At 37.7% G+C, this 13,161-nt stretch overlaps 1 protein-coding gene across 2 annotated transcripts in view; it reads left to right on the forward strand.

Annotated features, from left to right (window-relative positions):
* The window catches only part of MOSMO (modulator of smoothened), a 61,585-nt gene that overhangs the window by 1,163 nt on the left and 47,261 nt on the right, over positions 1-13,161 (forward strand). The gene's annotated exons all lie outside the window — the stretch shown is intronic.

The following is a 13,161-nucleotide window of genomic DNA, read 5'->3' on the forward strand; positions in this document are numbered from 1 at the left end:
GCTGTAACACCACGGAGCTGTGGGCAGCAGAGACAAGGTGGTGCCCTCAGGAAAGAGGCAGGCATCTTTCTGAAGGGTGTCCTAGGTGAATGCCCTTGCACGATTTTTCTCAGCTTGGGCCACCCTCCACCCTCCCACACACACACACACTCACTCACTCACACTCACCCAGACCTGTGAGACCAAACCTTTAATTAATGTAACAGCTGCCAGGAGAGCTGATGGGAATAAAGGAATGAGCTTGTTTTCTAACTGCTTGTTCAGTGCAGATGAAGGGAATAATGGGGGGTGGGAATGTCAGACTCCCTCCATGAATAATTTGTTGTAAGAATGTATCACTATGCTGTCAAACTTACTTCTTAAGTATTACTTATGGTTCTGTATTTATCCTGCAATATTTTTAGCCCTTAAAAAAAAGCTGTGGCTGGGACATTTGTTGCTTCCTCCTCCGTTCTCTCCCCCATCTAGACCTAGTAACACAAAATCATGCCGTTAGATTTACTGGTTATTAAAATAACACTCTAAAAATTTCTGCTCCTTTTCTTGCCTATATAGTCTTAGCAGAGCTCTTAATTATAAAGCATATATGATTGTTATGTGACCCTACAGAGGTGTTAGCTAATGCTACAGTGGTAATATTGCAATATATAAATGTATCAAACACTTTGTGCACCTTAAACATACACAATGTTATATGTTAATTATATCTCAATTTTTTAAACTGTAAAGCATATAAAGAAAATATCAGTGATTTAGAATTTGGTGAAACTATGGGCTTTGTTTCTGAAAATGCTGGTGATGTCAGTGTTAGTACTAGTTTGTAGTTATATGTGTGATGTCCAGTTCATGACCTGTTGTTGTTTTTATCCTGATTATGTGTGCAATGACTCCTTTTATGAGACTTTCTTTGAGACTTAACATACTTAGGGGCAAAGAGGTTCACTGTTCTAGCAGATCTTTTCTTGTAAAGAAGTTTCAAGTGGAATCCCAATGTATAAAATAGACTAAATGTCCATGGGAAAGATAGAGTTGAGAGAGGGAAGAGAGAGATAAGTAATAGCATAACATTCCTGAGAAGATGTTATGCTCTATTATATTTGAAAGAAAGCAAGAATAGGATGAATACAACTCCTTCAAATTAGGCAAAGTCATCCGCTGTGAGTTGCCTTGGAGATGGGAGGGACAGAAGTCCAAGGTTTGAAAGAAGTAGAAAATGTTTGAAATAAATAAATAGTTGTGAGAGAAAGCATGCCAACCAGAGACAGTAGGATTATCTAGCAGTGTGGAAACTTCATTGAAGTCAGTGGTCATGAACATACAGTGTGATAACGGATCTGCTTTGTTGACTGTCTCTGGTAGTGCTCAGCTACTTTGTCACCAGTGTGTGGTGAAAGCCAATAGAAGGCTTCATTCAGGGTTGGGATTTGCCAGATACATGCAACAGAATGACAGAGGAGCAAAGGTGTTTAGGGTGTTAGTCAAAATATTGTAATGATGGCTCATGAAATCTTAGCTGGATAAAGAGTAAAAGTGAAAAAGGAAAAAGCCGGTATATTGGTCATTGAATAACAGTTGGTATATGGTCAGTGGAATAGTTGACCTGGACCCAGTGGAGCTGAAGACTTGACTGGGAGTGATTGATACAGCAGAATGGAAGGGCAGGGCATTGTGGGCACGAGGTCCAGAGTGTGACAGTGGTGATGTGTGGCTGAAGTGGGGTGGAGGAGGTGATTTTTTTTTTCTAACAGTTTCCCCTGCCATCTCGAGATACCCTTCAGTTAAATATTCTGTGGCTAGAAAGAGGAATAGGAGGAGATAGTAAGAACAGGGGGAAATTTTTCAAAATCGTATCTAACCCTTTTTTTTTTTTTGGCCTAACCACTGTACTGCCAGGGAATTCCCTAACCCGTATTTCTTATGGCTAAATATGTCAGACAATAAGCCCCCAAAATGTAAAATGAATGAGATGGTATGTTCCTTTGTTCACTCTTGTGCTTTTGCATTGTGATAAGATGCACCTGAACTTTGCCTAGTGTTTGAGCTTGTATACTCACTGTACACTTTTACCTGGACAGATCCAGTCTTGAGTTTAAAAAAAAAAAAAAAATCAGTGCAGAGTTATACTTTCCAAATCAATGAAACATTTACAGGAAGTTCAGTTAAGATCTCAGAGGTGACAGGACTAGCTTTATGCTAAGATCTGCATAAAAGTGACTTCACCTGGTAGCAAAAAGTTAATGTGTTGATTCCCTTTGGTGCATTATACATTGTACAAAAGTCTTGATTGTGATGTTTTTACTGCAGTTTTTTAAATGAACAAAATATATTTTGAAAATAGAACTCCTGGAGCTGAAAGGTTCTGTAGAATGTAGTTTGAAAACCACTGCAGTAAACTAGTAAGGGAAAGTTTAGAATTCAGATCCAAACTTTATCACTTACTACTCTGTTACTTTGGAAAAGTTACCTAGCCTCTATCCTTATAGTTCCCCTTCTGTAAAATAAGGGTAATAATAGTACCCATCTCAATGGGTTGTTGTGATGATTGAGTTAATCCATGTAAAACATTTAGTACAGTGCCTGACACATAGGAAGTGCTCAGTAAAAGTTAGATATTGTTATATTGCTGTTCTAGTTTATAACAGATGTCAGAATCCCAATTTTGAGACTAAAGCTCAGAACTTATTACTGTGAGAACTGACACAGTTTCTTTATTAGATGTTCTTGGAAATGAAGAAACATCAAGAATAATATAGCCAGGCTTAGTGTAAGTCAAATAAATTTGTCTTCCCTCTTGGCTTTGGACTTCTCCATCACTGTTTCTCCTCTTTCAGTCTCTCATCTCCATATTCTAGTGTCTTTACTCCTCAGCTTCTACTTGAACTACCACAAAAGGAAATGAAATATCCCAAAACAAAAAGCTGAGTAGAAGAACTTCCTAAAATCCCAACTAATAAACTATATTACCATAAGATTATGGACTGTGCTTCATACCGGCAGTTTTTATAGTATTGGCCCAAATACAGAGAAAGCATGTTCCTTTAATTTTCATCTGTGTGTGATAGCATTTCCTGAGTTTGTTCTAATAGCTTGCGGATTATGCACAAACTTTTAAAGATATAATGACTGCCACCTTATTTATTTATTTTTTTATTTTCATTCTTGTTCTTTTTAAAATTGTTTAGATTGGATGTTAGGGTGTTTAAGGAGTCTCAATAACACCCTCTTCCCTACTTATATTCTGAACTAATTGAGAAAAAAAAAGAATAAGATAATTAGGAGCCAAAATATTATTTATTATTTATAAAGAGGATATTGGAGAATGTGGCTTATATCCTTGGACAAGGCGCTTCCTCTTACTGGGCCTCAAAATTGAACAGACTTAACTGTCCAATCCCAGGCAGGACTTGGGACCTGCCCTATAAGACTTCCAGCATGAAAGAGCAGAAGAGATGAATGCTCCCTTTAGGCAACTAGCTCCCAAGGCCAAAAAGTTGGACCACTTATGCCCAGTCTTTTCTCCTGAACTGTCAGTCAGGTGAAGTCATTCCTCCTGATCTGAGAAGGATTGAGTGAGGGGACACAGATAAACTAAGATATTCTAACAGCCACACCTCTACCCCGCCCCTCATGGATAGAAACATCAGAAATGGGAAAAAAGCATTACCTGGTTGAAACCCAGGATATGGCTGGCATTTTGCAAGGAAGAATTTTCTTTTTCCTCAAGTAAAAGACTGGCAGATGCTTGGGGAAATAAAAGACTTTGTGGGGAGGGTTTCATTTCCCATTCTGTTACCCACTCCTCTCTCCACAGGAAATCCTGGTAAACCTCAGATAGGGGACTATGGGCTTGACATCTATCACATAAGAGTTCAAGATCTTTAGGTAGATCCTAGCCTACAAGTTGGGAGTCATTTGGTTTAAAACATTAAAATTACAAGCTTCCCAAGCAGACCCGTTTATTAAATACTGGAAAATTATTAAATAATAAGCCCTTTCTCCTGAACTATGACAACTTCAATAATCACAAAGTTGGTTTGGTGTGAAGGAGCTCTGTAACATCAGTTGTTAAACAAACAAACCTATCTAGAACTTTGTCTTGTTAATAATCTTGGACATGACTTACAGGGAAGGACAGAATTGGGTTACCTAAGAGGGCAAAAATCTTGAGATTGTGCTTTTCTTTAATTTAAAAAGCATTAACAAAACTTTTTCAATGGCCTTTTGAGTCTTTTTCCAGTAAATTTCTTTTTTAAAAACAGCTTTATTGAGATATAATTCACATAACCATAAAATTCACCTATTTAAAGTGTACAATGCAGTGGCTTTTAGTATATTCATAAAGCTGTGCCACCATCACCACAGTCAATTTTAGAATATTCTCAGTACTCCAAAAAGAAACCCCAGATGCCTTAGCCATCACCCTCCACCTTCCTGGTTCTTAGGCAGTCTACTTTCTATCTTGGTAGATTTGCCTATTCTGGACATTTCATATAAATGGAGTCATACCATATGTGGTCTTTTGTGATTGGCTTCTTTCACTTAGCATAACATTTTCAAGGTTTATCCATATTATAGCAAGTATCAGCAGTTCATTTCTTCTTATTGCCAAATAGTGTGGTATATCCCCGTTTATTTATCCATTCATCAGTTGATGGAAATTTGGGCCAGTAAATTTCTTTCCCTTCCAAGAATAACATTTCTTCATAATGGTAAAGTGGTATAAAATTTTTTCCTTGTTTTTTTTTTTTTTTAATGGAAGTTTTTTTTTTTTTTGGCTGCATTGGGTCTTTGTTGCTGTGCGGGGCTACTCTTCATTGCGGTGCGCAGGCTTCTCATTGTGGTGGCTTCTCTTGTTGCAGAGCACGGACTCTAGGCGTGTGGGCTTCAGTAGTTGTGGCATACGGGCTCAGTAGTTGTGGTTCACAGGCTCAGTAGTTGTGGCGCACGGGCTTAGTTGCTCTGCGGCATGTGGGATCTTCCCTGACCAGGGCTCGGGCCCATGTCCCCTGCATTGGCAGGTGGATTCTTAACCACTGCGCCACCAGGGAAGTCCTCCTTGGTTTTTAAAAAAGTAACATTATCAGTATTATTTATTTCAACATATCAAATAAGAACTTTGAATAAAAATTCAAAGACCTCACAGCTAGAGAAAGAAAACCTGCACGCCACAACTAGAGAGAAGCCCTTGCACTGCAATGAACAGACCACGCACCGCAACGAAAGATCCTGCATGCCTCAGGAAAGGTCCCACGTGCCACAACTAAGACCCAATACAGCCAAAAAGAGCCCCCAGAATCAAAGACCAGTCTTTTTACAGTGTTCATAGGTCATACTTGAAACTTGAAATCACTTATAGTACTGTGAATTTCACCGCATAGGCCAGATTTTCCAATATGAGATTATATTTCCTGAACAAAGCATTTATTCCCTTTACAACCTTAGTTCCAGAAAGCCTCTGTTTTTACCATTATCAACAGAGATGTAGCTACTTCAGGATGAAGGGTGTAAGCTAGTTGGCCTAAAAGTTTTGGAGAAGGAGAATTTGGGACCAAGAACATGGACAGAAGCCATGAGAGAATGGAAAAATCTAAGAGGAAGGAAATTCCGAAAAAGATATTATGGAGTGATGACTGCCGTTGCATTTATTAGACGCAACCAGCCTTGTTGAATTTTTCCTCACTCGACTGCCTGAGCCCCTTTCAAAGCTGGCATAGTAAGAGTCATATACGTCAGTCCTCCACTGTTCAGCTTAGTGTGTCCTAAAATAGTGTTGTTGTTTAACCCCTTTCCTCATAAATATTGAGTTTGTATTGGAGTTGCAGTGTAGTAAAATGGTCCTATGGGATTTGAGTCAGACATATCTAGATTTGATTCTTGGATTCCCTTTTTATGAGTTTTATGATTTGGGGCATGTAATTTGATTTCTCAGCTGTAAAATGGGGATGATATATTTATCTCAAAGGATGCTTGTGAGAAAATAAAATATGGCATATGAAGAATTAGCACATGGTCTAATAGCAAATGCTCAAATGTTAGTATTATTATATGAAAGATCAAAACATCTGAATTTAAAAATATTTCCCTTTTGTATTATTTGTGTTATTTATTTACTTATATCTTGCCTTGTTCTAAAAAAGATTTAAGGCAACATGATGTGTCTGTATTGAATATTTCTGAAGTCCTACTTGGGGAGGGGAGGTCTCTGGGAAGACAGACTTTGAGGTCAGTTGTAGTGGTGATATAAGCTTAATGGGATACACGTAAGTACCAAAACCAAGGAATGCATTGGGTTTATATGTTTCTGGAACAGACTAAAGAGGTTTTCTAAGTGAAAGGCAGCCTGGCATAGTGGAAAGGGCTCACAGGTTTTGGGGCTAAATCAACATGTAGTCAAATCCCAGTCCCACTATTTGCTAGCCATGTAATTGATCTTAGACAAGTTGTCGTTGAGGGTTTTTTATTAATAAAAATTATATCATTCAGATGTGCTTAATACCTCTTGCAGCACTTCCAATTGTTATGCAGGTTCAGACCCCAACTTTCTGTTCTTCTGTAGATTAGAGTAATATCTGCAGCGCACTGTGAAAATCATTTATTTTGGAAGTTTTTTCTTTTTTTTTTTTGGCTGTGCTGGGTCTTCGTTGCTGCATGCGGGCTTTCTCTCCTTGTGCTGAGCGGGGGCTACTCTTAGTTGCGGTGCATGGGCTTCTCATTGCGGTGGCTTCTCTTGTTGCAGAGTACAGGCTCTAGGCGCATGGGCTCAGTAGTTGTGGCACATGGGCTTAGTTGCCCCGTGGCATATGGGATCTTCCCAGACCAGGGATCGAACCCATGTCCCCTGCATTGACAGGCGTATTCTTAACCACTGGACCACCAGGGAAGGCTCAGAAGTTATTTTTAAAGGAATATAGTGGTCTGTAAAGCTTTACAGTTGGAGTATAGAGAGTCAATTAGTCTCACCTCAAAGGCTGAAAATAAGTTTGAAATATATGAGATAGTTGTTTCTTAATAGAATGGTACAACTGAATAGCAAATAGTACAACTGTATAATAGCAAATAGTACAACTGAAAATTTAGTTTTTGTTTATGGAATAAAATTTCTTCTAGTTGTCATTAGCTTCCTCTATGCAACTGTGAGTCTTTGAATATTTTCATACCCCATTTCAATGCATACTTAAGCAGTGGGCCATATTACATAATCTTATAGGGGAAATTTAGATGTGTAGTAAAGTATTAGTGTTTATGAACTTGTTATTATTGAATTATAAATAAGAGCTTAATCATGCAACCTGAATGGATAATTGTTTACATAGTGACCTTGTTTTATATCTTCTAAGTAACGCAAGAAATTAGGTTGTACAGTGACAGCAATGACAATGTATAGGTATAAATTTCATATTTACAACTTTGTTTATGATGATTTATGTAAACATGACATTCATATCTTTTTGGTTATCAGAATGTTTTATTTTCAAGCTCTGAAATTACACATTTTTTCTAAGTACTTTTTAGAATTCTTTGCCCAACTTGCAGCTAGCTGCTGAAAAGTTTGTTACTTACAAAACCTGGTCCACTGGTAACAACAGATTGGGGGTAGTGGCAACACTATTTTATTCTTTATTGACTGTAGACTGATGAAAAAGTAATATTTAGCAAAGCTATTGTTGAAATACTAGAGAGGTTAGATAAGAGCATGAGGCAACCTAAGGATCCTTAAAAATCAAGGTACCTAAAAGTAAGTATCTGGATCAAAATCACTTTTCAATAATATACCTCTGTAAACTTTACTATGTATTCTCTCATTAGCTGTAAATTACAGCTAAATTACATATCCTTACTGAATATGACATGGGCAAGTAGAACGCAGTAGTCCTTTGGGACTTATTGCCTTAGAGTTGACAAAATAAAGATTTGGGTGTTTCTGTAAATGATACTTACATGTATTTATGAGTATATAAAACCAGCAAGTATAATTTGCTTACGTGAAGTTTCAGTATATGACTTCAGTTTTGAAGCAAACATTTCTTTGAATTGCTGAATTTTTTTTTTTAATTGGGAGGAAAAGACTGCACTTTTTATGTGTCTATACTAGCTTTGCTATAAATAAAAGGTCACATTTGGTATTTTGGCACTTGCTGTTGTGTATATTGAGCAAAAAGGCAGCTGCTGACTTTTAATATAGATCTGTTCAACCAGCGACCATATACTGCTATCGTTAGAGATTTAAAAAGAGTAAAGAAAATACAGTTGGTTGGGTCAAGTAAGAAAATGGGAGAGGAGAATTTCACTAGGTCTCCCCACTTGTGGTCTATTCACAGTAAGTTATTCACGTGGAACATTATTGGGTCTACTTTCAGCTATAATAATAGAAATTTTTTTCAAAAATAGATAGGACATGTTCAAATTAAGGCAGAGATTTCCAAAGCCATTTCATTTATATGACCTTTTCATTTATAAAGTACCATCCATTTTAATAAAATAAATCTTTAATTTACTATGAGTATTCCGTAAATCTTCCCGTAGATATTTCGTATACCACTGAACTTTATTCCAGACAGTCTCACAACAGATGCTTATTAAGGTATGTGTGGTCTGGAGGGAACTGTACTAAATATTCTGAGGGATTGCATTTAAGCAAATGAAAATATTTTATCCTTGAGGAACCTGTACTGTGTTTGGGAAGATAAAGTTATATACATATGAAATAAGTGTCATAGGTGTTGAAACTACTTTCTGCCCAGGTGGTTGAGGAGGAGGTAGAATTTGAGCTTAATAGATTATACATTTAATGATGAGTATTTATGAAACTCAATTCTTTCTTTTTTTTTTTGCCGCGTCATGCGGCATGTGGGATCTTAGTGCCCCGAGCAGGGATCGAACGCATGCCCGCTGCATTGAGAGTACAGAGTCTTAACCACTGGACCGTCAGGGAAGTACCAATGATGGTATTTAAATAATTAGGAAGACTTGGGCAGTGCTTGAAAGTGGAATGGCATGAGTAAACGTATATAGAAGACAAGGAAATTTCCATTTCAGTTCATTTCTATACATCGCTGCTAAATTTATCTTTCTAAAGGATAAGGATAGTAATAATTGCAAACACTTATATAGCATTTACTTTATGACAGATACTTTTCTAGGCACTTTACATGTATGAACTAATTTAATCCTCACAGCATCCCTAAGTGCTGTTATTAGCCCCACAGAGATACAGAGAAATTAAGTACCTTGCCCAAGGTCACATAGCTGGTAAGTGGAAGAGCTGAGATTTGAATCCAGGAACTCTAGCTCCAGAGTCCTGGCTCTTAACCACTGCATATGCTTGAACCAGAAACCTTCAGTGACTCTTCATCTGCCATAGCACAGAAGGCACTCAAGGATCTTCACAATATGGCTCTTACTTACCTTTCCAACCTTAGATCCTACATTTTCCCTATGTGGATCTACATTCCAGCCCCTCTGTATTACTTTATGTTTCCTAAATACAATCTATAGTCTCATCTCTAAATCTTTGCTTATGTTGTTTATTCTCAGTCTGAAATGCCCTCTCACTCTTCGCAGTTCCTGTTGTATCAGCGTCCTACCCATCTTCCAAGCGTGTGTCAACTGCTGTCTTCATAAAAACCTTTTTTGATCCCCTACCTAAAGTGATTTTTCCCTCTTGCATGTTTTTCATGGTAGCATATCCATATCATGGTTATATGTGTGTTACTTGCCCTGTTTTCTAGTGTAGATTTTTTTTTTAATAAATTTATTTATTTTTGGCCACATTGGGTCTTTGTTGCTGTGTACAGGCTTTTTCTAGTTGCAGAGAGTGGGGGCTTCTTATTGTGGTGGCTTTTCTTGTTGTGGAGTATGGGCTTTAGGCGCGGGCTTCAGTAGTTGTGGCGCACAGGCTTAGTTGCTCCATGGTATGTGGGGTCTTCCTTGACCAGGGCTCGAACCCGTGTCCCCTGCATTGGCAAGCGGATTCCTAACCACTGCGCCACCAGGGAAGTCCCTCTAGTGTAGATTTTTAAAGTTCCTTAAGAACAGGGCATAAAATTTATTGGTCTCCATACCTTAGGTAGAACTCACACCAAGCTTTCACGTGGCAGGAAAGAGGAAGTGTTATGGTTAACACTAAGATTTTGAACCTGGAGTAGGGAATAGAACTGGGAACTTTGGAGAGTGAGCTGCTTTAAGGGCAAAAGTGATGATTTTGGTTTAGACGTTATGTTTGAAGTGAGAGTAGAATTCGAATATCAAAGCAGAAAGGAGCTAGTCAGGAAAGACGACTATTTGGCATTCCTAGTTGTCTTATCTCATTTTCACAAACACGATACTTACATTGTTACATATGCCAAATTTTTGTTCAATAACTGCATGTCCACAAAATTCATTCTTAATTTTTTTGACAGATTATCAGTTGGTTTTTATTTTGGAAAGTAAGGTCCAGCAACCATCTAGTTATTCCCAACTTTGAAAAGATATTATAAGATGAAAGTTAATTTGTAGGTTGATTAGTTGATTCTCTGGGTCAATACAGAAATTAGATTCCTAAGCTAGTCTGTAAGGCCATGTTATAACTGAAACATTTACTTCTGCATCAAAAAAAAAAAAAAAATAGAAAGCAATACAGTTGTATTACTAATAAATAGCTTTTAAATATTAAAAAGGAATAAGAAATGGTGGCTTATTTCTCTGATCCTTTAATTTGTCAATTTGACTTTAAAACATGACATTTCTTCTGTGTGATATAGGTGCTTCACTGAGATTCTTCTAACATTTGTCAACAATATTTTGCATCATTTTTTTACTTACAAATTGCCCTGTCAAAGGAAGAAAAAGGACTCGCAGAAAATGTATGTTTAAGAGATTTCCTGAAGTGGAATAACCTGAGATAGAATTAACTCAGTGGAGATGAGGAAGATTGGTATGAGTGCATGAATGTGCATGTGATATGTATGGTGCATGATGGTGGTGAGTGGACATGGGGAAGATAAGGAACTTGTAATGGATAAATGATCTCTCCATGGGGAAGCAAAGTGATACAAAATAGGCTAGATCCAATGCTCCTCATTCAACCCCCATGGGAGGGGTTGTTAGTCCTGGCTAGTATGGTTACTGTTTGTTGAGGGGCCCTGTGAATGGTTGGAAGGAGGAGGAAAACAGTATTTTATATGCCAGTTGGGGTACAAAATGGTACAAATTAAGTATTTTTAACTTGAGGAGTACCTCTATTGAAACTTGGCTTCTAGTTTAGGCTTTGCTGTAGATGTTTTGTTTGTGCTTGAAAAATTACCTAAATGTTTATTCTTTATTTTCCCCAACCAAAAAATAGTTGTGTTCCTCCTTCACCCTCATGAATCCCATCTCTTGATTTAAAATAAAAGTGGGTATATATGATATATTGAATTCTTAGAAAATTATTTTATTAAGAAAGTTATAGTGAAAGGAGTATGGGGGTGAAGCCAGAATTCAGTTCAAATTCTGGCTCTGCCATTTCCCAGCTATGTGGCTTTGGACTTGTTGTTTGGCCTCTGAGCTTTAATTTCCTCATCTATAAATGGGGATAATACCTCTTACCTTGCAAAGTGGCTGTACGAATCAAAGTTAATATACCTGAAACACCTACCACAGTACCGGCACCTATGATAGATAGCTGTTGTTGTTAAGCAACTAAATGGATTAATCTGTTATCACATTGTGATACATAAAATATAATGTTGCAGTTGGCTATTTGCCCATCATATAGTCACCAAAAGCAATCTGATTTTTTTTGGTATTTTAAAAAAAATATTTATTTATTTATTTTTGGCTGCATTGGGTCTTCGTTGCTGCACGCGGGCTTTCTCTAGTTGCGGCGGGTGGGGGCTACTCTTCGTTGTGGTGCGCAGGCTTCTCATCGTGCTGGCTTCTCTTGTTGCGGAGCGCGGGCTCTGGGTGTGCAGGCTTCAGTGGTTGTGGCTCGCAGGCTCTAGTGCACAGGCTCAGTAGTTGTGACACATGAGCTTAGTTGCTCGGTGGCACGTGGGATCTTCTCGGACCAGGGCTCGAACCCGTGTCCCCTGCATTGGCAGGTGGATTCTTAACCACTGTGCCACCACGGAAGTCCTGATTTTTTTTTAAACTAGGATATATCACTGTGTTAGACCTGGTTGACCCTATCATTTTTACCATACACGCTGTACGATGCCCCTGATGCTTAACCTGGATTGCTGCCTTCTTCCTTCCACCTTAGTGCACTAAGAGAAAAAAGTACCAGGCAGCCTATTTAAATGTTTATATACAAGTTCTGTTCTGCATATCAAAGGTAACATGTATTTGGGGATTTTCCAGTAATGATGACATATTATACTAAACCATTAATATTCTGTCAGCCTTCTTACTCTAGCTAACATTTGCTAAGTGGGTTATGGATGTAGTCTGCCGTCCTAAAGTAGATTTCTCCCTAACCAGCTAAGTATATAAGTCGTGACCCTGACCTCATTAGTTGAAGTCAGTAACCAAGTAAAAGGGTTCTAAAAGTAAAGGGTGATTGATAATCACAGGTAGCCTATAAGATAATTTGTTACAGTCCTATTCATTTGCTTATTATGAGCATAAAATGAGAAACTCTTTGTATTTTCTTATCCTGTAGATAAAATAATTACTTTGAGAGTTTAAAGTTTTAAAATCATTAATTGAATCACTTAAAAAACCATAGCAATGAATCTTATTTAAAACAGATGTAGACAGTCATGTTAGATCACCTTTAGGATTCCCACTCTCAGTAACATTTAATGTGTTAGGATCAGAAGACAAACTCATGTATGTTGAAGTGTCGCTGATATAGGACTGACCCCCAGAGCTTTAGAGGACTATTTCTAGTATCTGCCTACTAACCATCCAGTAGGTAGCTATCATCCATCAACCATTTACAATCACACCAGTAGCCGGTAAGATGTCTGCTTTAAGTGGACCACCCTGTATTTAAGATTTCACTTTATTTTATTGTTTTGACTTTCAAGTTTTATTTTATTTTAAAATTTTTATTGGAGTATAGTTGATTTACAATGTTGTGTTAGTTTCTGCTGTACAGCAAAGTGAATCAGTTATACATACACATATATCTACTCTTTGTTTAGATTCTTTTCCCATATAGGTCATTACAGAGTATTGAGTAGAGTTCCCTGTGCT

This window comes from Balaenoptera borealis (genome assembly GCF_965194805.1).
Source record: "Balaenoptera borealis genome assembly, chromosome: 16".
NCBI lineage: Eukaryota > Metazoa > Chordata > Mammalia > Artiodactyla > Balaenopteridae > Balaenoptera > Balaenoptera borealis.